The sequence below is a fragment of the Dromiciops gliroides genome, chromosome 6 (genome assembly GCF_019393635.1).
Source record: "Dromiciops gliroides isolate mDroGli1 chromosome 6, mDroGli1.pri, whole genome shotgun sequence".
Taxonomy (NCBI): Eukaryota; Metazoa; Chordata; class Mammalia; order Microbiotheria; family Microbiotheriidae; genus Dromiciops; species Dromiciops gliroides.
In genome coordinates this window covers 199,657,858-199,685,204 of record NC_057866.1, presented here as the reverse complement: position 1 = coordinate 199,685,204, position 27,347 = coordinate 199,657,858, and positions in this window count along the sequence as shown.

Below are 27,347 nucleotides of genomic sequence, written 5' to 3'. Positions count from 1 at the left end.
TCCTTATACAAATAACAATTTGCATGTTATCTGTCCTGTTAGAATGTAGGTCAGCTAGGTGGCACAGTGGATTGAGCACCTGCCCTAAAGTCAGGAGGAGCTGGGTTCAAATCCAGCATCAGGCACACTTACTAGCTGTGAGACCCTGGGCAAGTAATTTGTCCCCAATTGCCTCACCCCCCCCCCAAAAGGAACATAAGCTTTTTCTGGGGTGGACATTTTTTGCCTTTTCTTTGGATCCCCAGAAATTAGTACAACACTTGGCAAATAGTAAGTGCTTAAAAATGCCTCCTTACTGACAGGGAGGGATGTCATTAGAACTATGTGGTCTTTTTTTCAGTATTAATAATCAAACCAGTTATTTATTTTTATGTACTCTAAGATGTTAGTTGTTTTCACTTATTTTTCATAGGACACAAAATATTTTGGACTGATTTTTGCCACCAAATACATTAATAGTTTGATTGAATTGATTAGTATAATGGAACATTTCAAAGTGGAAAAGTAAGCCTAAATATAACATAACTTTTTTTCTGATGCGATCCTGCTCATAGAAATATAATTTGATGAAACATTTTGCATTATTAACATATAAGAAAGAAAGAAAACAACCTTGTAAGCCTCACCAAATAAAAATAAAATAAGAAAGAAGATCAAGACTCTAGCAGATTATTCAGCTGTTTTGTTTTCAAACTACCATTGAAAGCAAGAAAAGAAACGAGACAGCCGAACAGTTTTTGAACTGACTCTCATCATAATGCAAAGATATATACATTTCCTCTCAGGTACTTGGGAAACGTCAGAATTAAAAAGCTATCTAGGTGTTTTGAAAGGCTAGGTTTCCACAGTGGAAAATTAAGGAAGATGACTTGTGAGAGTAGATGTCTTCCAAGTAGAGAACACTATATAGAATTTGAAGAGGGTCTGGGTGGGGAAAAGTTTTGTGTTTTGTTCATTCTCTCCAAAAAGCCAAAAACCACAAACTAATAAAATGAGTCAGGATTAGAACAAGAACATGTCAAATCTCATTCAAGTAAAAAGGTGAATCCTTTCTAATATAATTTTGATACCATAGTACTTACCAAAACCATTACACAAAGGAGGAAGCTCTAAAGACAAAGTCAAGTTTGTCATTCAAAGAACCCTTGAGCTTAAATCCATCATCAGTAAGTTGAACATGCACCAATTGAAATATTAAAAGTCATTTCTCTTTTTCTCTAATTTGGGCATGAAAAATAGCATCAGTAAATCACTTTTTATTTCACCCCAGAGGATGTCTTTATATTACTGTATACTATTTGTCAATGACAGACATTGCCCTCAGTTCCCTTTAAACAGTAGGCAGTCCACTGGACTGAGTAGAAAAATAACATAACAAAAGGTCTCCAAATTATAAAGATTTTGGAGTCAGAGACATTTCTCTCCAGTGAGAAGTATGAATTCAAATTTTCCTTTGTTTGTCTCCCAGCTAGTGATAGTAACAAATAACTGATGCCCATATAGCCTATGTGTTTCTTTGGTATCCTCACAAAGTCTAGAGAACTCATGAAAGGTCCCTAGTATGTTAGGGTGGGCCCCTTGTGGTGAATTTATAGGAAAACACAGGCCAAGAGTCACATAGAATAGGCACAGATAGCAAAGTGGTCTATATCACGAGAAACAAAATATTTACTCTCCTCCTCTTTCTCTACTAAAATGAAAGCATAAAGCAGAAGAAATTAAGATGTTTCCTGCCACAAACTGAGGGCTTTGAAAAGCCCCAAACATATCTAGAACAGTATCCAACTAGGCTACATGTTGTAGATTGTATGTTGGATTTGATGTAATCCTTCCCATGGGGCTAAACATCATAAAAGTATAGATATGTCTTTTCTGAAGACTGCTTTATAAATGGCAAGAGTAGAAGACTATTCTTTACATAAATCATGAACTGAACATATTCAAAAGAAATCATATGAATGGAATGTTAAAATAAATCTTATAGCTGGGATATGAGCTACTGACATAAAAAGTTTCATAAGAAAACAAAAAATGGATGTCAAAATGGACCTAATTTAGTTTTCTTGAAGGCCCTCCAAATCAGAAATAACTTATAGTTTCTGACTGAATGAATATAAATTTTTGTAAAAACAGAAGAGTGCTATACAACTAAAAAATGGAAAAAGAAATGATACATTATGTAAAAAAAAGACTTTGAGGGTTCCTTTCACCCCTAGCCCCTGGCAGCTGTCATGAGACCAGAATGATTATTTGAGCCTGAGCAAGTGACATAATACTTTGCTCCTGACTAGCCAAGCCAGAATGACAAAGAGCAGAGCCTGTAGACCTGGGACTGGCTACCCTACTTTCTTGCCCATGTACTTATGAATAAAAGAATCCAAAACGTTCTTGTTGGAATCAATCAGTAGTCCTTGTGGGGTTTTAGTTTCAGCTTTCCAAAGTTTCCTTTGGTTGATAGAAGAAGGGGGAGGAACTGTAATGGTAGCCTATGAAAAAGAGAGACAGAGACACAAAGAGAGAAAAAACCCTGTCTTAAAGGAAGCTGGGGCATAATAGGGAAGGTCTTTGGGAGGATTAACCATCTGCCAGTAAGAAATACATCTTTCTACATACCTCATAAGCATATTTACAGGACAGCCCATCATGTGTGGGGACACACATATAGAAATCTTACCTTAGTCTATATGAAAATGAAAGTAAGATCACATAGTGTACTAGGGAATTGAATTGGTAATAGCAATTTTTTGGTTTTGAATTTGTTTTCCTTTTGAAATTACATAAGATCAGGCTATGAGAGCTCTAGCAAATGTTGTTTGCTAAGTTGGAAGAAAAGAGACCTCTCATTGGCTAAGCCCCAAGGTATTACATAGAACAAATTGAGCATATGCTCTCTAATTCCTGACCTAGTAGCCAACTGGCTAGTGGTGAATCTCTTCATCCTTAGCTAGGCTGAGGTTTAGAAAGTAAACCTGGTTTGGCAGAGGACTTGAAGCCTTTTCAGTTCATTGGGAGGTCTTAATCTCTATTGATATAGCCTTCAAAAGTCCTAGGTCACCTCTGTATTGCAGTGAAGGGCCCGAATGTCTGATTTTGTGACATGTAAATGGGTTTCAAATTCTTCTGAAAAATTGTCACAGATCAAATGATAATTTTGCTTTGTGGTCTCTACTTCCCAAATTGAAACCAATCATAGCATCAATATAGCATAACCAATCACCATAGCATAAACATAAACTTGAATAGCTTTGGGTGCATTAGATAGGGTCAGGGACAACATAATATCTCCAAAAAACTGTGTTTGTGTGTCATATTTGTATTTTCAAGTAAGGTTGAATTGTTAATTAATTAGGTTTAGTTAAGTTTTAGTTTTCTGGCCTGGAGTTGGAAATACTTATCTTTGTGAGTTCAAATCCAGCCTCAGACACTTACTAGCTGTGTGACCCTGGGCAAGTCACTTAATCTTGTTTGTTTCAGTTTCCTCATCTGTTGAATGAACAGGAGAAGGAAACCACTCCTATATCTTTGCCAAGAAAATCCCAAATGGAGCCACAAAGAGTCAGACTCAACTGAAATGACTGAACACCAAAATGATGAAGTATTCAATAAATCTTTGCCTTTAGAAATTGGAGAAAAATTCCCTGAGTGCATACATGCCCTATTGGAATGCACTATCTACATGTATCAAAATAATATAGCATTAAACAATATAGTTACTATATGTGTAAATATACATAAATATATAAACAAATATATTACATACATTATATATGTATAAAAATACTAGCTGTTGTTGTTTGTCTTTCATTCTTGAAGATGATATGACATTAGAAGGTGATGTCATGACTTGCACTGGAATTAGATTTAAGTAAAGGAGGCCTGTGCAAGCTCACTAACCTCATTCTCTTCTCCAGAGCCATCTGGGGCCAGTGGCAAGATATACATCAGGATGACTGGAGATGGCCCAGGATGTTTGAGACTATCAGGAGTTAAGTGACTTGCCCAGGGTCATACAGCTGGTTTAGTGTCAAGTATCTGAGGCCAAATTTGAACTCGGATTCTCCTCACTCCAGTACTCTATCCACTAAGCCACCTAGCTGCCCTAAATAATAACATAATATTAAATAATATAATATTAAAATGAGTCAGTGTGAGACAAAGAGAGAGAGACAGAGACAGAGAGACAGAGACAGAGAGAGACAGAGAGGGGGGGTCAGAGAGAAAGAGGAGTAGGATTAGGAGGATAGGACTGTGATAATCCCTACTCTTGCAATTTCATCTCAAGGGAATTTAAGTGAGAGCCTGAATTGACATTAATGGAAGTCTTTTCCAGCTTCTGTAATACTCACACCTGAGAAACTTCATCATCAGCCACACAGGTAAAGCTTGCAACTAACCCCTCATTTATGGGAGTCACCAGATTTGGTGAGGGTCACTGGCACCACTATAAAGCTGCCTGCTTATGACCCTTGGGATGACAAAGTGGCGGAGAGGAGAGAAGAGTCTAATACTTTCTCTGAATGGGGCACAGTTCATTTCCATCCCATTAAATGTTGGAGGCAGGTCATGCTTGCCTTATTGAATTCTATGATTCCTTTAGTTGTGTTCTTGCTTCACAGAGGTTACTTCATTTTCCTTTTCTTCATTTAAGCAGTTCTCCAGACATAAACTATAACACTATTATTATAGAAAAAGCAAAAATGTACTGCCCCTAGACTAAAAGGCATTGTTCTAGTTTGCATAGCCAAAGATCAAGTCTCTTTCCGTGTAGGATAAAATACATTGGTCCGAATTATTTAAAAAATTACTCATAATTTAAACAAAATGTTGGGCTTGACTTACGCAGCTAGTTAATTGGGTTAGTTTTCTGTTTTGCTTTTTACTCTGTAGACTGGCTGGAAATGTATAAATGCAATTCAATTAAAAAATATTTATTGACTAATAGGTACAAAATATTTTGGCAATAAGACAACCTTTTCCTCTGCTAGATTATTAAGAGTCATAGAATTTCCACAATGAATATTTTTTTTTATTTTTTTTTTATTTCAGTGAATCTGTGATTTTATTGTTGTGTATCCTTGTTTTTTTTTTTTTTGAGATATTTTATTTTTTCCGTTACATGTAAAGATAGTTCTCAACTTTTGTTTATACATGCTTTACAATTTCAGATTTTTCTCCCTCCCTCCCTCCCCTCCCTCCCCCCTCCCCTAGACAGCAGGTAATCTGATATAGGTTATATCTATATATATCTATACATATACATATAGATATATATATACACACATATATATACACATAATAACATTAATCCTATTTCTGCATTAATCCTGTTACAAGAGAAAGAATCAGAGCAGTGATGCAAAACCTCAAAATAGAAAAAAAAAAACAACAGCACCCAAAACAAAAGAAATAATATGGTTCAATCAGCATCTATACTCCACAGTTCTTTCTTTCTTTTTTTTCTTGGATTTGGAGATCCTCTTCTATCATGAGTTCCCTGGAACTCTTCTGTACCATTGCATTGGTGAGAAGAATATAGTCCATCACAGTAGGTCAACACTCAATGTTGATGATACTGTGTACAATGTTCTTCTGGTTCTGCTCATCTCACTCATCATCAGCTCACGTAAGACCCTCCAGGTTTCTCTGAACTCTTCCTGCTCATCATTTCTTACAGCACAATAGTATTCCATTGTATTCATATACCACAACTTGTCCAGCCATTCCCCAATTGATGGGCACCCCCTCAACTTCCAATTCCTTGCTACCACGTAAAGAGCAGCTATAAATATTTTTGTACATGTGGGTCCCTTTCCCCCTTCCATGATTTCTTTGGGCAAAAGACCTAAAAGTGGGATTGCTGGGTCAAAGGGTATGCACAGCTTTATCGCCCTTTGGGCATAATTCCAAATTGCTCTCCAGAATGGTTGGATCAGCTCACAGCTCCACCAACAATGCATTAGTGTTCCAATTTTCCCACAGCCTCTCCAACATTTATTATCTTCCTTTTTTGTCATTTTAGCCAATCTGATAGGTGTCAGGTGGTACCTCAGAGTTGTTTTAATTTGCATCTCTCTAATCATTAGAGATTTAGAGCATTTTTTCATATGGGAATAGATAGCTTTGGTTTCTTCATCAGAAAAACTGCCTGTTCATATCCTTTGACCATTTCTCAATTGGGGAATGACTTGGATTCTTATAAATTTGATTTAATTCCCTATATATTTTAGAGATGAGGCCTTTATCAGAAGCACTGGCCTCAAAAATTGTTTCCCAGCTTTCTGCCTCCCTTCTAATTTTGGATGCATTGCTTCTGTTTGTACAAAAATTTTTTAATTTAATATAATCAAAATCATCCACTTTGCATTTTATAATATACTCTATCTCATGTTTGGTCAAAAACTGTTCTCCTTTCCAAAGATCTGATAGGTACACTATTCCTTTCTCTCCTAATTTACCTATGGTATCACCTCTTATGTCTAAATCATGTATCCATTTTGACCTTATTTTAGTATAAGGTGTAAGATGTTGGTCTAAGCCTAATTTCTGCCATACTATCTTCCAGTTTTCCCAGCAGTTTTTGTCAAATACTGAGTTCCTATCCCAGAAGCTGGAGTCTTTGGGTTTATCAAACACTACATTACTAGTGTCATTTACTACTGCATTTCCTGAGCCTAGCCTATTCCATTGATCTACCACTCTATTTTTTAGCCAGTACCAGATAGTTTTGATGACTGCCGCTTTATAGTAAAGCTCCAGGTTTGGTACCGCTAACCCACCTTCCTGTGAATTTTTTTTCATTATTTCCCTGGATATTCTTGATTTTTTGTTTTTCCAGATGAATTTTGTTATTATTTTTTCTAGCTGTATAAAATAATTTTTAGGTAGCCTGATTGGTATGGCACTGAATAAGTAAATTAATTTAGGCAGTATTGTCATTTTTACTATATTAGCTCTGCCTATCCATGAGCAATTGATATCTTTCCAATTATTTAGATCTGATTTGATTTGTGTGAAGAGTGTTTGGTAGTTGTGTTCATAGAGTTCCTGGGTTTGTCTTGGCAAGTAGACTCCCAAGTATTTTATATTACCTACCGTTACTTTAAATGGAATTTCTCTTTCTATCTCTTGCTGCTGGACTTTGTTGGTCATGTATAGAAATGCTGATGATTTATGTGGATTTATTTTATATCCTGCTACTTTGCTAAAGTTGTTAATTGTTTCAAGTAATTTTTGACTTGATTCTCGAGGATTCCTTAAGTATACCATCATATCATCTGCAAAGAGTGATAGTTTTGTTTCCTCCTTGCCTATTCTAATTCCTTTAATTCCTTTCTCTTCTCTGATTGCTAAAGCTAACATTTCTAGGACAATATTAAATAATAGGGGTGATAATGGACATCCCTGTTTCACCCCTGATCTTATTGGGAAGGCCTCTAATTTATCTCCATTGCATATAATACTTGCTGATGGCTTTAGGTAGATACTGCTTATTATTCTAAGGAAAGCTCCCCCTATTCCTAAACTCTCTAGTGTTTTTATTAGGAATGGGTGCTGTACTTTGTCAAAAGCTTTCTCTGCATCTATTGAGATAATCATATGATTTTGGTTGGTTTTCTTATTGATGTGGTTGATTATGTTAATAGTTTTCCTAATGTTGAACCAGCCCTGCATTCCTGGTATAAATCCCACCTGGTCATAGTGTATTATCCTGGTGATCACTTGCTGTAATCTCCTTGCTAATATCTTATTTAAGATTTTAGCATCAATATTCATTAGGGAGATTGGTCTATAATTTTCTTTCTCTGTTTTTGCTTTGCCTGGTTTTGGTATCACCACCATATTTGTGTCATAAAACGAATTTGGTAGAACTCCTTCTTCACCTATTTTTCCAAATAATTTGTATAATATTGGAATTAATTGTTCTTTAAATGTTTGGTAAAATTCACCCGTAAACCCATCTGGCCCTGGGGATTTTTTCTTAGGGAGTTCATTAATAGCTTGTTCAATTTCTTTTTCTAATATGGGTTTATTTAAGGATTTTATTTCCTCTTCAGTTAACCTGGGCAGTTTGTATTTTTGTAAATATTCATCCATTTCATTTAGATTGTCAAATTTATTGGCATACAGTTGGGCAAAATATTTCCTAATTATTGCTTTAATTTCCACTTCATTGGTGGTAACATCACCCTTTTCATTTTTGATACTGGTAATTTGGTTTTCTTCTTTCTTTTTTTTAATCAAATTAACCAATATTTTATCTATTTTATTGGTTTTTTCATAAAACCAGCTCTTAGTTTTATTGATTAGTTCTATAGTTTTTTTGCTTTCAATCTTATTGATTTCTCCTTTAATTTTCAGGATCTCTAATTTAGTGTCTAATTGGGGATTTCTAATTTGTTCTTTTTCTAGCTTTTTAAGTTGCATGCCCAATTCATTAATCTCCTCTTTCTCTTTTTTATTCATGTAAGCATTTAGAGCTATAAATTTTCCCCTAAGCACTGCTTTGGCTGCATCCCATAGATTTTGGTATGTTGTCTCATTATTGTCATTCTCTTGGATAAAGTTATTGATTGTTTCTATGATTTCTTGTTTGGCCCATTCATTCTTTAGAATGAAATTATTTAGTTTCCAATTGATTTTCATTCTACTTTTCCCTGGCTCTTTCTTACATGTAATTTTTATTGCATCATGATCTGAGAAGGATGCATTTACTATTTCTGCCTTTCTACATTTGACTATGGTGTTTTTGTGCCCTAATACATGGTCAATTTTTGAAAATGTGCCATGTACTGCTGAGAAAAAGGTATATTCCTTTCTATCCCCATTCAATTTTCTCCAGACATCTATCATGTCTAACTTTTCTAGTAATCTATTCACCTCTTTCACTTCTTTCTTATTTATTTTTTGGTTAGATTTATCTAATTCTGAGAGGGGGAGATTCAGATCCCCCACTAGTATAGTATTACTATCTAATTCCTCTTGTAACTCATTTAACTTCTCCTCTAAGAACTTGGATGCTATACCACTTGGCGCATACATATTCAATATTGATATTACTTCATTATCTATAGTACCTTTAAGTAAGATGTAATTTCCTTCCTTATCTCTTTTAATGAGATCTATTTTTGCCTGCACTTTGTCTGAGATAAGGATTGCTACCCCTGCCTTTTTTACTTTAGCTGAGGCATAATATATTCTGCTCCAGCCTTTTACCTTTACTCTGTGTGTATCTCTCTGCTTCAAATGTGTTTCTTGTAAACAGCATATTGTAGGGTTCTGGTTTTTAATCCACTCTGCAATTCGCTTCCGTTTTATAGCAGAGTTCATCCCATTCACATTCACAGTTATTATTACTGACTGTCTATTCCCCTCCATTCTATTTACCCCCTTTGTACTTTTCCCCCCTTCTTTCACCCTATTCCTCCTCACCGACGTTTTACTTCTTACCCCTGCCTCCCCCAATCTGCCCTCCCTTTTTATCACCCCCCTCTCTTTTCTTTACCCTTTTCTCCCTTGCTTTTGTCCTCCCTTCTCAGTCCCCCCCTTTCCCTTCCCCTTTTGTTTCCCTAAAGAGTGAGTTAAGTTTCTTTATTCCAATGAACGTATATGTTATTCCCTCTTTGAGTCAAATCTAATGAGAATAGGGTTGAAACCATGTTCCCCCCTCCTTTCTTTCCCTCTATTATAATAGGTTTTTATCCACCTCTTCATATGATATAATTCATCCCATTCCACCTCCCCTTTCCTCTCCTCCCCATAGACTCCCTTTTTATCTCCTTAATTCTTTTGTATCATCACATCAAAGACAATTTATATTTATACCCTCTATATAAAGTCCTTCTCTCTGCCCAAATACATTTACAGTTCTTAAGAGTTATGAGTATTATCTTCCTGTGTAGGGATATAAACAGTTTAACCTAATAGGGTAACTTTTTTTTTTCCCCCTCTGTTTACCTTTTTAAACTTCTCTTGAGTCTTGTATGTTGAGATCAAATTTTCTATTCAGTTCTGGTCTTTTCACCAGGAAAGATTGAAAGTCCCCAATGTCATTAAATGTCCATCTTTTCCCCTGAAAGAAAATGCACATTTTTGCTGGGTAATAGATTCTCGGCTGCAATCCAATCTCCTTTGCCTTCCGGAATATCATATTCCAAGCCTTGCGGTCCTTTAATGTTGAAGCTGCCAGGTCCTGAGCAATCCTGACTGTGGCTCCATGATATTTAAATTGCTTCTTTCTGGCTGCTTGGAGTATTTTCTCCTTCACCTGATAATTCTGGAATTTGGCTACAATATTCCTTGGAGTTTTCCTTTTGGGGTCTCTTTCAGGAGGTGATCAGTGGATTCTTTCAATGATGATTTTATCCTCTGATTCTATGATATCAGGGCAGTTCTCCTTAATAATTTCCTGGAATATGGTATCTAGATTCTTTTTCTGGTCATGGCTTTCAGGCAGTCCAATGATTCTCAAATTGTCTCTCCTCGATCTGTTTTCCAGATCAGTTGTCTTTCCAATGAGGTATTTCACATTTTCTTCTATTTTTTCATTTTTTTTATTCTGCTTGACCGATTCTTGGTGTCTCATGGATTCCTTTTCTTCCAACTGTCCCACTTTAATTTTTAAGGCATTGTTTTCTTCAGTGAGATTATGCACCTTTTTTTCCATTTGGCTAAGTGAATTTTTTAAGGTATTGTTTTCTTCAGTGAGATTATGTACCTTTTTTTCCGTTTGGCTAAGTGAATTTTTTAAGGTATTGTTTTCTTCAGTGAGATTATGCAGCTTTTTTTCCATTTGGCCAAGTGAATTTTTTAAGGCTTTGTTTTCTTCAGCTTCCTTTTCTAAGCTGCTGATTCTTTTTTCATAGTTTTTTTGTGTTGCTTTCATTTCTCTCCCCATTTTTTCTTCTACCTCTTGCAATTGATTTTTAAAATCCTTTTTGAGCTCTTCCAGGAAGGCTTTTTGTTCTTGCGACCAATTCACCTTCCCTTGTGAGGCTTCAGATGTAGACAATTTGAGGCTATTGTCCTCATCTGAGTTTGTGTTGGCTTCTTCCCTATTGATACAGAAGCTCTCAATGGAGAGGGCTCTTTTTTGCTTCTTACTCATTATTGCAGCTTATTTATTTATTCTTTAAGTTGAGGTCTGCTCTGGGGGCACCAGGGTCCCTGTTTTGGGCTTCTTGTGCAGGTGTATAGGTGCTGTGTGACCGGGCTTTTACTCTGAGGCCTTTATGGTGTGTGGAGATCCCCTGTCCTGCACTTCCTGTCTGATTGTGCTCGGCCAGCCAGGCGCCAGACCCCGGTGTCTGATCCCGCCGTTCGTGGCCCTCTCGGCCGGTGCAGGTAAGTTTTTCCACTGTCCTTCTTGGCCACCAGATTTTTGAACCAGGTTCCGGGAGCCTCAGTTGTTCGGCTGTGACCCGCAGCTCCTGCTGATTTGCCCCGACCCCCTCGGCGCTGGGTTGCTGCCCTGCGCTGGGCCTCCCTTTTGCCCGAGTCAGACCGACCTTTTCCTGAAGTCTTCTAAATTATCTCTGGTTGGAGGACTGTGTCTCTCTGTCTCTTTGCAGGTTCTGTAGTTTCAGAATCCGTCCAGAGGCTTGATTTAATGTTCGTTTTGAGGGAACAGAAGGAGAGCTCAGGCAGCTTGCTGCTTCCTCTCCGCCATCTTGGCTCCGCCCCCCACAATGAATATTTTACAGTTAATTTTGGTGTTCCATTACGATAATACCTATTTAGAACCTAGAAGAAAAATATTTTTAATTTGGTGTTTTCTTTTCAGCAAAGGTTAGTTTTTTCGCCAATGGTGCCAGACAAATCACAGAATGTTTTTGGCTTTTTATATGAATCCAACTGATATTTCCATCAATGTTGAGTTTTCAAAGAACAGCTATCTTTACTTATATTTTCCCCCCTTTGCTTTCCCTTTATGTCCTAGCTCTGCTATCAAAAGCTGGTGGACTAAAGTTTAGCTGACCTCTCTATCTTTACAATGTAATTATTATTTAAGGGTATCAATATTCCCCATAGCACCTTCATTCTATTACTCAGAAAATATTTATTAAATATCTATTGTGTGCAAAAAAGTTGTTTTGGAAGCTGAGAATACAAAGATGGGGGAAAACGACCTTGCACTAAAGGATTTTACAAATGAAATGAGGGGAAATATGTATAAAAAGTATAATACAAGGGAAAGTGGAGCAGGTGAGAAGGAGGGAGAGAGGCTCAATGCATGGCAGCATGGTCTAGAGCTTGCTGGGAAGTGCTAGACTTGGATCCAGGCAAGATCAAACAAAAGCCCACTGGTAGGAAGGATAGTGCATTGTAACTGCGGTCAGTTTTGCTGTCTTCTATAATGCTTGTTTTGAAAACTCAGATTTACTCCAAAAGATTCCTATATTAGGAAAAAGTTTGTGCGTAAAACTAATTTCGTATTTCCCTATGCAAAATTCTGTCCTCAAGAAACAGTAAAAATGGAGAAAACCATACCCAAGTGGTCGTATAGACCAGTGGGTAACATAGACCCATTTGGGAGTGGGGGCAGTGCAACAGCAAGGAATCAGGTTGGTGAGAAGAGAAGATGACTGGCTTCAACTTTTCCTCTTCCCAGATGTGACACCAGGCTGGTCTTCTGGAAAGTGGAGAGCTCAGAGGTAGCCCTTTTTTTTCAGTACCGGATGCTAATATATTAGAGAGGAGAGACAGCTGAGCAAGAGACCGAGGCGTGGAAACACAGGTGTGGAAGAGAAGGGGAAAGGGAAAAGGCACGGGAGAGGGGAGTTTTGGATCACAGTTATCCACTCCAACGCAACACCTAATGACCCTAGAACCAATGTATGGGTCTAATCACTTTGATTCCTACCACCTTGGGGATACTTGCCCAAAGAAAAGCCGAACTTCTCAGCTATGATGCCGCACCGCCTAGGTGTAAAGGTGTGCCTGGCAGTGCAGTGTTGGGTCACAAACTGGGGTGCAGTCCCCTGCAGCACCTCATAGAAGCCACACCACCTGTCTCAACTTTCCTGTCATAGGGTGGTCGCTGGCTTTGTCAATGACCTGGATTGAATTTGGGTCCCCACTTCCGCAAGGAAACTTCAAGTCTTTTTCAAGGTAAAGTGCCAGATTTACTGTTTATCTTCTAGCGCAATAGGAGCTATGAGCAGAGGAGGGCTGGTCTGCATCCACACGCTCTCCTTCCCCCTCTTCCCCCATTCCTGGCTGAGCAGCAGCCCTGTATAAAGCTGCACTGCTGTTTTTTAGGTTTTTATCTTTTTCTAAAAACATGTTATTTTGTCTGTGTTTGTATCGTGCCTCAATCCTATTTGCCCATAAACTCTGTGTCACTTCCCATGATTTTTGCACAGCAGAGTGATTTTTAGGAAGGCATAAATGGTGTTCTAACAGAACTGACTACCTCCCTAAGAAAGCTAGGAACTTATCAAAGGGGAGTATGATGAGGGTTCAAATGTGAAAAATAGTGTGGAGGTAGCATTCAACAGAACTGGGCAAATGATTTGGTTACGGTGAGATGATTAAGGAGAGAAAGGAGTCAGATGTACTTTTCATTCACTTAGGGAGGTGATGTCTTGTGCTCCTCCCTGGGTAATTGGGAGGAGTGGTGCCATCTTCAGAAACACCAAGTTAAAAGTTAAAGAGCATCATAGTGCTTTGTTACACATTACAGGAAGACAGGCTTTATCTGAAAGAACTTTTAAAATATTAATTCATCTACCATTCTACTGCTAGGGGAAAGGTTGTCAATTTCAGTCCCAGAAGAATGGAAATCTAAAATGGTTAAATGACTTGCCTAAGGCAGAGTCTCCATACTTTGGAAATAAACAGAAAAAAATGCTATCAAGGCTGATTTAAAACATGCATGCAAAAGTGCATACACACAACAGAACAGATAAATGATATATAGTATTAGGGGTCACTTTTCACAAAGGACTTGGAGCTGGTATTAAAAAAACATACTTCTTGGATATATAGACATGAACTGGCAAAGGGGGCCTCTTTCTGGAATATTATCATTCAGGTAAATGTGTTATTGATGTGTTATTGTCACAAGGATACAAAAGTACTGATTTTTGCAGTGAATCTCTGAGTTTGAGTATATTCACATGACCACTCATTTGTTCCAGCCAATATGTTTGTTGGCCTTTGGACAGGCAGGGACACAAGGATCCGTAGGTGCCAGTTCTCCAACTATATTCTATTTTCTTGAAGGGTAGGCAGGTCGTGCTTTGTACTTCTCTGTATATCCCATAGCACCTAGAATAATGTCTTCTACATTGTAAACATTAAATAAATATTTGCTAACCAATTGATTTCAAAATAAATAGTTGAGATAAAAACATATGACTTTTCTGTAAAAGGCTAACATGAAAATGTATTCGATGTGTTTTACAAAAAATGTAGTAGTAGTGCCTTTTTGACTTATTTCTCTACTATTTTCATTCATCATTCCCCTTATCTCATTGGGCACTAATAGGAGACAAATTGGCTCTGACTTTGATCAAAAATGAAGCACATACAGAACATGAGATGACACGCCATTGTTTACAGTGAGCTTTTAGGAAGGAAAAAAATAATGTGGTCAGTTCGTCACCTTGTTAGTGCATTGCAATGACTCGGTCAGTATTCAATTATTGAATAAATATGTTAAGCCAAATCTAAAGGAAACTGAGAACTCTGGCTCCAGCTCCATCTTTATAGAAGTCATCCCATTTTGAGGGAATAATTACTGAGAGAATATATTGCTGCAGAGTGTGTGAGGCTGGGCGTGTCACTTCTGCTCTTAGCACCTGAAGTAACTCATTAAGACTCCAATGTGCAGGACAAGTACACATCCTCATCTGTAGAGGAAATCATCAGGATTTACCCATGCCAATGAAATGACGGGATTGGTCCAAAACCCCCTGAAAATTAGCATTTAAATATGCTTTGAATTTTGCAAAGTTGAACCTCGGGACATCCTTGTGAAGTTGTCTTCCCATTTTACAGATGAGGAAACAGAGTCAGAAAGAGATTAAATATACCTATCCAGGGTCACATAGTCATTAAGACTCATAGGTGGGATTTGAATCTCCACTTTAATATCTCAACTCTCAATTCAGTCAGACAATTGATAAATGAATGAGTTAATGATGGGTGTATACATCTGTCTACATATTTTTATATTATGCAAATACACATATATATGTATACATTAGGTTATGCTTTTAAAATTGTTTACCTTCTTTACATGATATATATTTAGAGAAGTCTTACTGTGCTATATAGGGGGCAGCTAGGTGGCACAGTGGATAGAATATTGGCCCTCAAGTTGGGAGGACCTGAGTTCAAATCTCACCTTAGACACTTACTAGCTCTGTGATGCTGGGCAAAACATTTAACTGCAATTGCCTCAAACATCTGGGGTCATCTTCTGGAATCCTGATAACATATCTTGGACCCAGATGGCTCTAGAGGAGAGAGTGAGGTTGGTGATTTTGCACAGCCCTTCCTCAGTTAAATCCAATTCAGTGCAAGTCATGACATAGGTCATGGTCCTCTTTGAGAAAGAAGGACAAAGAATAATAAGAATAATAATGTGTATTTACCCATGTATATGCATAGGTACATTTACATGATGTGTTTGCATGTATATATAGCATGTGTAGATTATACATGTATGTACATACATATACAAATATGTGCCTACACAAGTTCTAGGTTGTTTGCAGACTATGTGATTTCTAAATAAAAGTTTTCATTTAAAAATTGTTTTACAATTTCATTTGCTATCATAATTTTTAATTGCATTGCAGCTTATTCTTCCAGTTTGTCATTTTTCCATTGTGAAACGATGCATCCATCCTCCACCCAATGTAACTGCACCAGCCATCACTGTCAGCTACAGAATAGAAAGACAGAGTTGGAGGGCAAATATTTGAAGCTAAACTTCTGTCCTTCACTTTTAGAAAAATATTTATTTTCCTTGCAGTTGCCAAGTCTTGCAGACCAATTAACAGCAGTGATGCCTGCTCTGCTTTGTGAGAAGGAACTCCCCAAATAAACAGGACATCCTGCTTTAGTGCATTTTGGTTGGGAATTTAAACATTTGAAAAAGAACTGTCAGAAAAATGTGAGGGAAATGATGATTTTTAGCTCTATTTACCCATCATATAGCACTGTATCTATATATCAAAGAGAAAGTGGAAACAACAATTTGAATCTGTGTATCAGCTTGTTATACCAGCTGGATTACAGGAAAAAAGCACCCACAGTTCACTAATAAAGTATATTAACTGAAAAACCAAAGATGTTTCTTTCAGGGATGCAGAAATGATCTACCTTCCAAACTGACTTACCAGTATGGGTGTGTGTGTGAGGATTTCATATTAGATATCTATATTAAAATGCCAAAAATAAAGATTACTTGATCAAAATCATGCATAAAAGGGGAGCAACCTGGTTGATAAATAATTTTAAAATTTGACCCATAGTTGAAAAAAAAATCAGACATTCTCTGATACACTTTCATTTGAATTAAATGATAGCAATTAAGTATCTAATCTAAAAACCCAGCAAAGTGACTGAGAATTCAGATTTATTTTTGTTCTATGACAGACATTCAGGATTGGAAAGGAGCCTGAAGGGGCAAAGTAGGAAGTATAAATAGATTGACCATGACCTGGGGGAAAATCAAAACAAAAGAAAACCAAGAAAATGGAAAATGTACTATTGTTTATACCATTCTGCCTTGTCCTCTTAAACTACTGAAAACATTCTTTAAACAAAGTTGAATAAATCCAAAGCTTTGTCTAATGTCAAATGTACTATTACTACCATAAAACATTTGGAAGAACCTTTTCCCTATTATAGCAGAGTTTCAAATAGACCAAAGCAAAATGAAGTGAATGATGTTAATATGGTAAGGCAGACTCATGTATTGAGTGTTTAGCATGTAGTCTGGGTGAAGGATTTGAAAAGTGCTCAATTTGACATCCCTTAAATTTTATGTAATCTAGGTAGGTCCCTGGGGACCTCTCTTAATTTGACCCTTTCTCGGCTATCTTCAAGTTCTTATTATAGTTGAGGTGACAATTTTTTAAAAATTAACTTTTCAGGGGCCTCCACCAATGCTTCTTTACTAAATTAAATCAGATTATTATAAATTTGAAGTAAAAACATGTAAGGAACCATAATATCAATCAGATTATATCAGATAATAATCACCTTAGTATCCATTTCCTAATGGTTACCATCTATCCCACCAATGTGTCTTGGAAGAACTAGTCTCATTCTCCATTTAACCCTTTGATCTCTCCAATGGAAAAGTAGGCACATATACCCATTCATGTAAGATGCTCATCTGTAAAGCAGAAATAATACCTGTAAGTAGCTACCTGAAAAGGTTATTGTGAACAAAACTGTTTGCAAATGGTAGTATGTGTGCATGTGTATGAATTGCTAAATTGTTATTAAAGGTAGAGTAATGAATAATGCATTTGACACGATCCTGACAGTCCCTTTTGACCTCCCTCCTCAGTTAGCAAATTAAATTTTTCTAAATTCAGAAACTTGGTTTGTTTTTGAAAGACATTTGTTTATTATGTGTTAAACATCACCATGTAAGAAAGAATTAATGTTTTCTCTACACATTTTTAAAAATGGAGGAACTGAAGCAGAAACTGCCAAGTCTAATAGCTTTCCCCACCACCCAGGCCTTGCTCTTCTTGACCTTGCTTTAGCATGTCACTATTGATCATCCTCTTCTGAATACTCTCCCTTCTCCGGGTTTCCCTGATGACTCTTTCTTGGTTTTCTTCCAACCTATTTCACCTCTCCTCCTCCTTTGTTGTATTTTTAACCATGTCTCAGCCCCTAATTGTGGGCATAAACCAAAGCTCTTTCTTAGACCTTCATCTTTCCATACAACTCCTTCTTGGTGACCTCATTATTTCCCATGGTTTGTTATCTTTATGCTGATGACTCCCAAATCCATATATCCCACTCCAGTGTCTCTCCATAGATATACTTGTTTAAAATAAATCTTTTATTTAGCAGTCAACCAACCCCTATCATCAGTGGCCTTTGGGGAATTTCCAACTGGGTATCACATAAGCATTTCAAACCCAATATGTCCAAAATGGACCTCATTTTATCACTGCTGCCTCCTGCCATTAACTTACTACTGTTTCTAACTTTGCTATGTTTATCAAGAGTACCACAATCCTCCGAGTCACCTAGATTCACAATCTGTGTCATCCTTGACTCTTCCCTCTATTGTTATTTTACATGCAAACATTTGCCAAATCTTGTCCATCAAACCCTGCCATCTTGCATTCATCTTCTCACCATTTACATGACCACCATCCTAATCCAGGCCCTCATCACTTCATTACCCAGATCATAGCTGATGGACAGGCCACACTGTTTGAATGCCAAATGTATGCTTGTATGTAGACTATTTTATAAAAAGCTCATAAGACAATTGCTCTCATGGTGGTCAGAAGAAGTGAGACAAGGACACTCTGAATGTCTCTCTGAAAAATTTAGATTGATTCTATGACATTGGAGATGCTGGCAAAGGATTGCCCAGCATGGTGTACATGCATCAAAGAAGGCACTGTGCTCTATGAGCAGACCAGGACTGAAGTAGCTCAAAATAAACTCAAGATGTGCAAATTTAGAGAATTCACCCCAACTGTTCATATAGACTATTTGTGCCTGACCTATGGTAGAGCATTCTGAGCTAGTGTTGGTCTGCTAAGCCACAGTCGGACACGATATAACTTGACTCTAACATAGTGATGCCATTTTGGTCTTCTTTGAGCATGAAGGACAACAATCAACTAACCAACCCACCCACACCCTTGTAATATCATCCTAATTGTTTTCTTTGCCTTCATTCTCTCCCTTTTCTAATTTGTATTGCACACAGCTGCCAAATTGATTTTTCCTAAATCACAATCTGACCATGTCAATCACCTGCTCATGAAGCTGCGTTAACTCTTGCATCAAATATAAATTCTTTTTGTTTGGCATTTAAAATCCTTCATGATCAGACCCTAGCCTATCTTTCCCTATGTATCCCTTCCCTTTTCAAACTCTATGATCCAAGTCAACTGGCCACCTTACTGTTCCTCACAAACAACACCCCATCTACTACTTTTGTGTCTTCACAGGTTATCCTTTGTCAATAGAATATACTCCCTCCTCATTCAACTCTTAGAATCCCTCTCCTCTGTGAAGCTCACCTCAAACTCTTCCTCCCTGTTTCCCTGCCCCTGATGACAGTACCTTTCCTTCAAATTACATAGCATTTATTTTGCACATGGGTCTACATATACTTGCGTGTATCTATTTTATATACATATCCCTATTAAAATGTAACCTCCTGGAGGGGAAGGTATTATTTCATTTGTGTCCTTTTTATTGCCAGAATATATCATAGGACCTGGCTCATAGTATATGCTTAACGAATGCTTATTGAGTAGCTGATTTATTGGTTCAATAATTTTTTTTGGGGGGGGAAGTATTGCCTTATTTGATCACAATTGTCATAATTTATCATAACACACAACATACTGTGAGTTAAATCACCATCAGGGGTAATTTTTTTTCTACCAGGTTCTTATCCAATCCTCTATGGGACCAATTGACTGTATTTACAAAGTTCTTGGCCTGGAATTTGGGGGCCCATCTCTGATAATGAAACAATCATTTTCTATGTGAAGCTAACAGGACAACATGAGGATCAAACCTGCATCCGTGGCTAAAATCTCAAGGATGATTCCTTGAACATGAGAGATTTATGCTTATTATTTCCTAAAGGTCACATAGCATGTTCAGATTGATGCTGGGAACAGAATCCAGATCTTCAGACTTCTAAAATGAGTTATATATCCATTTATTTCTGCCTTTTTCACTATTTCCTTTCCTATTATGGCCATGAAAAAAATAGTGCCTGCCTCACATCTTGTTCTATGGCTCTGGGAAACTATTCTTATAGAGGGACTCCCTCTTATTATAAGAGATATCCTGGGCTTTACAGAACCCCATAGGGCAAGGAATAAGGTGGGAAATAAGCCAGTCATGACTGTATCCTATAAATATATGGCAATGCTTTCTGATTTGTGAGAACAACTTGAATTAAAAAGCAAATCTGGAATGTTTCCAGGATTTGTATATGTCATTTATTTGATAACTTGCCAGAGATCTGTTTCCTTATTCCAAAAATACAAATTTAAGATAAGATTTTGATGATCATATCTCATTCTGTGAGACTGCTTCTACATTGGATTTTTCATAAAGATTCAAATTTTTAAGGGTAAAAGGTTCATTTCAGCTAAGTACATCTTGGAAAGAGAAGATTATATTTATTTTTAAATGTACAATATTAGAGCTGGAAATTTTGAGAGATTCTTATGCCCTCATTTTGTAGATGAAAAAAATCTGAGCTTAAATGACCTGTTCAAGGAAAGGTGGATCTGAAAAGATCTAGCTACTTTAAGTGGCCTAAACCTCACAGAATTTAGAGCTCAAGGGGATCTTGGAGACCATGTAGTTCAGAGGTGCTTAACCTTGAGTTCATGTACATGGACACCCAGGGGTTCCATGGCTATACTTCGGGGTTCTAGGAACTTGGATGGGGAAAAAAGGAAAAACCGCTTCTTTATTTTCACTAACCCCTACCTGAAATTTAGCATTTCCTTTCAGGGGATCGATCACTAGACTGCCAAAGGGGTCTGTGACAAAAAGACATTAAGACTCTTTGACTAGTTTAACCCCTTCTTTTTATGTTGAGGCCCAGAGAGCTCGAGATTTGCCCCTGTATCACAAAGATAGCGATTAATAGAGAGAGGCTATGAACTTGCATGCTTTTTACCCAAATGCACTTTTCTTTCTACCACACTACACAAAAACATGGTTTCTTTATGACTATCACAGCTACCATGCTAGCACACATTCACATTCTTCACTGGACTTAAAGGAAGACCAGTGTGTCATATGACCAATCTTGGTCCCATATCGCATTACGGTATTGAAGATTCTTAATAATAGACCCTTCTTTGGAGGTCTTCTCTTTTGATATATCAATGTTATCTCTGATGTTATAGGTATTGGATTCAAGGGAGCATAAAGGCATGATCAGCCCCATGGTAATACAACCTTAGTTGAGAATGTTGATTGTGTGAGGTAATAAGTGTCAGGGGAACAGCATTAAGTAAACTACAGAAGGTTGATTGACAGAGTAATATCGCAGGAGGGATTAGGGACTTCACTGTGGGGGATACTCATGAGTGTATTACTAGTGTTATTGTTGGTAGTATAATGTGAGTGTATTTCCTTTGCAGGGTCAATACTTGATGGTAAGTTTTTCACCCCACCCCCCACCGCATAAAAAAGAAGAAATGTTGCATTTGGGGTCAAAGCCTAAAATGCCTCTTATTCAGGGGGTGCTTAACCTTTTTGTGTTATGAACCTGTTTGGCAGTGTGATGAAGCCTATGGGGTTGTCCTCAGAATGATGGTTTGTTGTTTCTTTTGTTTTTGTTTTTTTTTTTTGTTTTTGGTGAGGCAATTGGTGTTAAATGACTTGCCCGGGATCACACAGATGATTATTTTTTAAAAATAAAAACATTTTTATTTTGACTTCCAAATTTTACCTCTCCTTTATTCACTGTCCTTCCCTGAGGTGGTAAACAATCAGAGATAGGTTTAAAATTGTACATGTAGATAGTATACTTCATCATTAGTCCTTTGGGATTGTCATGGATCATTGTATTATTGAGAATAGTTGTCATTCACAGTTCTTCATCAAACAGTATTGCTGTCTCAGCACACAATGTTCTCCTGGTTCTGCTTATTTCCATATACATCAGTTCATACAAGTCTTTCCAGCCCTTTCTGAAATCATTCTGCTTGTCACTTCTTATAGCACAATAATATTCCATCATAATCATGTACCACAACTTGTTTAACCATTCCCCAATTGATGGGCATTCATTTGATTTCCAATTTTTAGCCACCACAAAAAGAGCTGCTACAAATATTTTTGTACAAATAGGTCTTTTTCTCTCTTATGGGATGTCTTTGAGATAGAAACCTGGCAGTGGTATTGCTGTATCAAAGGGTATGCACAATTCTATAGCCCTTTGGGCATAATTTCAAATTATTCTCCAGAATGGTTGGATCAGTTCACAACTCCACCAACAGTGGTTTAGTGTCCCAGTTTTCCCATATCCCCTCCAACATCCAATATTTTCCCTGTTATATTTGCCAGTCTTATAGGTATGAGTTTGGTACCTAAGTTGTTTTAATTTACATTTATCTGATCAATAGTGACTTAGAACATTTTTTTCATTTGACTTTGATTTATTTGTCTGAAAACTGCCTGTTCATATCCCTTGATCATTTATCAATTGGGGAATAACTTGTATTTTTAGAAATTTGACTCCGTTCTCTATATATTTGAGAAAAGAGGCCTTTATCAGTGATCTACTTCTTGAAAAAATTCTTTCCCAGTTCAGAATGACATTTTAAATTATATAAAATAAAACACACAGTATTGCAAAGGAAGCCAATTATAATAACATGGTTAAATTAACAAGTTTTTTTAAGTTCTCAGACGTCCCCTCCCCACTTCCATGCTGACTCCCCCCTCCCCCCTCCATTAAGGCACTCCTGCTCTAATCATTAACAGCAATAGCTTCTGGACAGACAAAGGTATCAGGAAGTTCAGATACAATAATGTTGTCTTCGTTGGATTTGAATGAAAGAATAAAAAGATATTGATTAAGTGCTATGCATTGTGCCAAGTTCTTGGGTATAAGAACATGCTAGCAAGTCCCTGCCCTCAAGGAACTTATAATAGGGGGAGATGATACATAAAGGGGAGCTGGAAGTAAAAAAAAAATGGGTGGGGGTGAGATTTGAAAAAAAATCACCCCTTTGTTATACTAACATAGACAGTCACCCCTATATTGGTGGTTGTAGCCTTTGAATTGCTCTGTTTCATGCTCATCTTCCCCAGGATAAGCTGACTGATACAATGGACTAGAAACCTTGATCAGGTTTCTATATAAAAGCAAAATTAGGAATTGAAATCACCACGTGCATGTGTTGCCCATCCCTGGTACCCCTATGAAAACAAACTGACCTCTACAGCTTACTGTACGTATTATTCAAACAATCCAAGGCTTTGGCCTGAATTTACCCAGTGGTAGCCCATAATTGCTTCTGGAAAGAACAAACCCCACTATACACTTCAGTTCTCTGAGGCCATGGAGATTTGGCCAAGGAAAGATTTTGGATTCAAACATGCACAAAAAGTATAGATTGTGTTTCAAAATACAACAACCTTCTTTTGGAGTTGGGTGGAGTTGATTTTGAACAGCAACCAGTAACAAACTCCAATCCTACTCATCTGTAGTCATGACTTGGGTTCCTCAAAACCTTCCATAGCATTGTTTCTTTAAGAACCAGGAGAAAGTACAGCTCTATAAATTTCTCTGAAAAACTGTGAATTGTTTATACTTAGCTTGAATGATACATATGAAAGGAGAAGGGGGACTTTGTGAATGCTGCCATTTTAAATGTGGGATCTCCATTTTCCAAATCATCCAAGACATAGTAATTAACCAAGAAGCTGAAAAGAAAAGCATATTGAGACATTCCTCATATTTAATCATTTTTTTTTGTTGTTGTTGTTTAAAGGACACAGCCTAGAGTACACATTCTTTAGTAAAAGTTCACAGAAGAGAGCAGATTGGAGAGTAAGTCCATAGTCTCTGAACTATAGAAACTCTCCCACCAGGAAAAGGGGCCAAGTAATACATCTACTGCAGAGTCAGTTGACTCATTACTGAATCTTGTTGCCAGTGGTTTGAAAATAATAGCATTGATTTATAATTTTGTTATCCTTTCCATTCTTTAAGCTAGATCTTACTAGAAAGATTGTTCTCAGTGACATCTGTAATGGAATATCATGCTTTGGTGTTTCCTGGATTAAAAATATATTTTGAGATGCTCTCACATGCATGCATGTGAACTGAGACCAAAATAAATAGTACAGAATTCTATCCTGTCACACAGCAGTCTAAGCAAGGACTCTCAGATTTCTTTGCTTGAGCAAAATGAAGGCTTTGATCACTGTTACAACTTTGAATTTTGATATAACTAATCTCCTAATGCTGGGTCCTTCTGTCATAACCAGAATGGCATGAGGAAAATAATCCATTTATGCATAACATGGCTCCTTTCACTGTGCCCCAGCTTTGCATCAAGAAGAGGCATCTCCATTTACACAGTGAGGCTTGCATTTATATTTGGCTGCATAAGTCAGGCATGAATGGGCTTCCCCACACAAGGCAAGACTGGCCAGGAGTATAACAATTAACATTGCACAATGTGAAAAGGTCTTGATATACATGATCTTGTTGGAGAGAATGAAGAGAGAACCTGATACGGTAGAAAGAACTGTGGGTCTCAAGTTAGATAACTGGGTTTCAAATCTCACCTCTGCCACTTACTAGCTATTAAGTTAGCCTACTTGTGCCTCAGTTTCCTTATCTGTAAAATGGGGATAATTGTACCTATGGTACTTGCATCCTGAGATTACTGTGAAAAAATCAAATGAGATAATTAGTATGTGAAGTGCAACGCAAATTTTAAAGTATTCTAAAAATGTTACTACCATTCAACTAAGAGCTATAACTCTTGCTATATAAATATAGTGGTGTTGACGAAGAAAGACCATCTGCTATAATGGAGTGACAGGTAGACTCAGACTCTGGAAATACTAGATTCAAGTCCGAATAAATATCAAGTCCTGATATTTATTGCTTTTGTGACCTTGGTAATTCAAACTTTCCACTCTGGGCTCACAGTTTCTTTGTCCATAAAGGGAAGGGTTTGGACTAAATGAACTCTGAGGTCCCTTTCAACTCTTTCACTATGATCCTGTAATTCAAATAGATTAGAATGGATATTCATTCCATTACATTGTAGAACCAGCCTAAAACACCTTGGGGGGTGGGGTGGAGACAACTTAGAGAACTGGAACTGTGAATTCATTGCTACAGGAAACTTTGAATAAGGAAAAATTATACATTCACAGGTCAGAATCTTTTCCTGAACTTATAGGGTGAGCTACAGCAGATATGTCAAACACATGGCCTGAAACTTTTTTTTCTGTTTAGAATTTTATTTTACAAATTACATATAAAAACAAATTTTGACATTTTTTAAAAACTTTGTGTTTCAAGTTCTCTTCCTCCCTTCCTACCCCCCACAAACTCAAGCAATTCAATATAAGTTATACATGAGTAGTCATGGAAAACATGTCTACATTAGCCAGGTTGTGAGAGAGAACAGATAAAAACAAAACTTCAGATTAAGGAACTATCAAAAAAAATTATGCTTCAGTATGTTTTCAGATACCATCAGTTCTTTCTCTGTAGATGGATTGCGTTTTTCATAAGTCCTTCAGAGTTATATTGGATCATTGCATTGTTGAAAATAACCATGTCCTTCCCAGCAGATCATCTTACACTATTGCTGTTATTTTGTATACAGTACATTTCACTCTGCTTCAGTTCATGTGGGTCTTTCTAGGTTTTTCTGATAGTATCCTGTTCATCATAACTTTTATATAGTACCTTGAACTTGACGAAGAATTTTATTCACAATAGCCCAGCAAAGTAGGTACCATATGTTTTGCCATTAGAATCAATCATCATAACTGTTTCCCTCTGTCCTATTCCCTTCCCATGATATTTACTCTATTTTCTATCTTCTTCTACCTTATTCCTCCTCAAAAGTGTTCTGCTCTGCTCTCCCTTCTTTCACCCTTCCCTCCTTATCTTCTTTCCCTCCTACTTTCCTGGAGGGTTAGATAGATTACTCCTCCCAATTGGGTGTGTATGTTATTCCCTCCTTGAGCCAACTCTGATGAGATTAAAGTCTTTGAGCTAATTCTGTGTTCTAAATTTTCTTCCTCCCTATCTATGAAATCAAGCAATTCAATATGTTATAAATGTGCAGTTATGCAGAACATTTTCACCTTCCTCAAAAGTGTTTTGCTTTTTACTGCTCCCTCCCCAATCTGCCCTTCCTTCCCCTCTTCTCCCCCTCCCACTTTCCCTAAGGGCAAAATATATTACTATACCCACTTGAGTATGTTTGTCATTCCCTTTTTGAGCCAATTCTGATGATTGTAAGGTTAACTTACTCCCCCACTCTTCCCCCCTCTTCCCCTCCCCTCCATAAGCTTTTTCTTGTTTGTTTTATGTGAACTACTTTTCCCCAGTCAACTTCTCCCTTTCCCTTTCTTCTCATGTATTCGTCTTACCCCTTAACTTTACTTTAAAGATATCATCATGGGTTGCCTAGGTGGTACAGTGGACAAAGAACCAGCCCTGGACCCAGGAGGTCCCAAGCCCAAATCTGGCCCCAAACATCAGCCAACCCACCCTGCCTGCACCACAAAAAACACTGGGGTGGGATAGCCAAATTCTTCCTTAGGTCCTGCAGACACCCCTGCTTCTCTTCCTCCCTCCCCCCCCCCCCAGCCAGCTATTCAGCCTTCTCACCTGACTGTAAGCTTAGTTCCAGAAAACAGTGGTGTTCCAGCTGATTTGGAGGTTTGGGGGTAATTTTCTCTGGTGCAGCCTGCCTGGGGACTGTGTTGGCACAATCTTAGGGTAGGACTGTGCTTGCAGCCTATCACAGCCCCCTCTAAGCTGTCTTTGACTGGAAAGTAATCTTAGCCTGTCTTTTTGTGTATTTTGCTGCTTCAGGGGTTGTTTTATTGCTGTTTTGGGGGTAATTGTGTCAGGAGCTCTGTGCATTTTATATCTTTCCTCCTCCATCTTGGTTCTGCCCCCTGAAACTTATTAAAATATAATTGTGAAATATTTAACAAAACAAAAATTGATGATAAATGATATCATATTTTAAAACTAAGCCAGTGGAGCAGTTAGATGGTGCAGTGGATAAAGCACAGGCCCTGAATTCAGGAGGATCTGAGTTCAAACCCAGCCTCAGAAACTTGACATTTGCTAGCTGTGTGACCCTGGGCAAGCCACTTAACCCTCTTTGCCCCAACCAAAAAAACCCCCAACACCAAACAAACAAAATATTGCATCAATATGTGGCCTGCTGGTATCTATATGTATGGTTTAGTGGTCCTGGGTTCTATTTGAGTTTGACACCTCTGGCCTGGCCAATAATAGGCTTGTTAAACTTTGTCCACTGGCCATACCTTTTTGCCTGAGAAATTTTTATGTGACCCCAGGTATATAGGTATGCTAAATAGGTATACGTAACCTTTAACTGTTGCCAAAATGTTTGTGATCTCCA